The sequence below is a fragment of the Labrus mixtus genome, chromosome 15, assembly GCF_963584025.1.
Source record: "Labrus mixtus chromosome 15, fLabMix1.1, whole genome shotgun sequence".
NCBI classification, from domain to species: Eukaryota; Metazoa; Chordata; class Actinopteri; order Labriformes; family Labridae; genus Labrus; species Labrus mixtus.
This window is the reverse complement of record NC_083626.1, coordinates 26,558,224-26,560,415: the sequence shown is the minus strand read 5'-3', so window position 1 is coordinate 26,560,415 and position 2,192 is coordinate 26,558,224. Positions and strand designations below refer to the sequence as shown.

The following is a 2,192-nucleotide window of genomic DNA, read 5'->3' as shown; positions in this document are numbered from 1 at the left end:
GCATTAGCATGCTAACACAACAATGCAGCGCAAGTTGTTTTGGTTTCATGCTGGTGCTCAAGGGCGACATCTGCTGGATCAAAAAATCGTATATAAAGCCTTTAAACATGCCTATAACTTTACCGTTTTGCAACACCAGCATGTCCAACTTTTCACCTGTCGAGTGAAATATCACAAAATCTACTCGATGGATTAGCAAAATATTTGGTGCATGCATTCTTGAATTCTTGTAAGAATGAAAAATGATTGTTTTTGTGGCGTCTTGCTGAGTGATTTATTTTCAGCCCTTTTTTTTTCCTGCTTGTTGGTTTGCTTTTTCTATTTTTCTAAAACTAAACATCAGTGCTCGCTCTGTGCAGCAAACTATAGAGAGTTTTGAATGTTGTTGACCAAAAATTCAGTTTTAATGGTGTGATATCCTTTTATTTATATATTAATAGAAAAAGCTGAGCCAACACACTCAGAAAGAAAGAAAGAAAGAAAGAAAGAAAGATTTTCTGAGTCATCTTAGGTGAAAGTTGGTTCAATGGCGAGTCATCAGATATGAAATAATAGTATTTTGATTGAAAACTGTCTGGTTCGGTCTCTTTGTGTTTGTTGAATATAAATTCTGGGTAACACCTTTTTCTGCCTCGACATATTTTATTTCCAAAATACAACTCACTGGCTTTCCCTTTCTCAGCGTGTTGGTCTCCTCTGACTTCTACACCACTTCCCACTGCACCACGGAGGATGTCCTGTTACAGCTCCATGTGTGTGTGTAAGTGTGTGTGTGTGTGTGTGTGTTTCATTGAGAAATGGGAGGGTACAAACCCCTGGCTGCTTGATTAGCTCAGATAGCCGTCGACATCAGAGCTGGAAGGGAGCGATCTTGTGTCTGCAAGCTTCATATAGAAAAACTCTCCAGAAGACAAGAAAGGCCTCGGGAGGGACGAGCCCTCTTCCTCTACACCACGCTCATCATCACAACAAGGTATGGCTCAGTCTCTGGCACAGTCATTTTGTATTTGTTAGAAAGGTGTTTCCACTAATACAGCACATCAAAGTCTGATTCCAGGTGTTTGTGACTCATCTAAACGGGTTACAAAGTCTTTGGTTTCCTGAAAAGAAGTTTAGTAAAGTCTGATAAATAACTGCCTTGTGTGATGTCACTTGAGTCGACATCAGTCAGGGCGGAAAACTGAAAATTAAGAACAATGCTTTGTAGAGGAGAAAGAAGTGAAGCCACTGTACAAAACCTCTAGAGTTGAGGCTTTCTGCATGAGCTGCTCTTACTGTAGCATAGCACGCCAAAATCTGACCAAAGGAGAGTTGCATTGTGGGTGATAGTGCCAGATTTTGACTAGGAAGAATTTTTTTGTACATCAATCTTTAACAGCATTTTTAACCATTTATTGTTAGGTCAACTAAACGACTGAGCGAGGTGCTTAAAGTTCCTGTGAAGAGTTTTTATGTTGTTTTACTTTCTATGTTGTTATTTTTGCTGCCTGAAACCGCTGCTCGGGGGGAAGTGACAGACAAGGTAACACCCAGCTCGCCGCACGCTGCAGAGACACCTTTTGTACCAGAGATTAACGACAAGAGATACTGTTGATGATTAAAATACAGCAGGATGGGATTTTTTTTTTTTTAAGTTACCAGGGCCGTTATTAGCTTTTTGGGGCCCTATGCAAGTTGCTGTTTTTGGGGCCCCTATTCTGTAAAACTACAATGGGGGGGATTACAAACGTTGATCCGTGGAGACGCATCAATCTGTCACACTTTAAGGGGCAGGGTTGGTAATTTTTGAAAACTAGCATGATTTTGAAAGTAGCATTCCCTCGGTGCTCCGTCTGCACCCGCCTCCTCCCCTCTGTGCTCCCTCTAAAGCCACGCCCCCTCACTTACATGCACTCTGAGTGTGGGCTGGTGCATGCATTAGAGAACGAGCAGGGAGACAGGAAGGCTCCTGATTGGTTCATCAGATCGGTACCTCGTGGCAGACATTGGTGGAAGTTTTTACAGACTTACAAACTGATACAGATGACGGATTTTCTTCTTTCTTATTTCAGAGCGCATGAAGAAGTTATTAATTTCTGTCAGGACCTAAAGACGATTTCAACCAAAATCTTAAAAAGTGGATCTGGAGGAAATGACCAACCCTGTCTTTAAGATGAAAACAGGCTAGATTCATGAAAACCTCTCTCAAAGTA

The 2,192-nt window shown here is 41.4% G+C and overlaps 1 protein-coding gene across 1 annotated transcript in view; it reads left to right on the top strand.

The window, feature by feature from the left end:
* Positions 1–822: 822 nt before the first annotated feature.
* gpr182 (G protein-coupled receptor 182) overlaps positions 823–2,192 on the top strand; it is a 7,146-nt gene continuing 5,776 nt past the window's right edge. The window contains exon 1 of the mRNA XM_061058190.1: positions 823–973. The gene's annotated coding sequence lies outside the window, so the exon portion shown is untranslated. The remainder of the gene's footprint in view (positions 974–2,192) is intronic.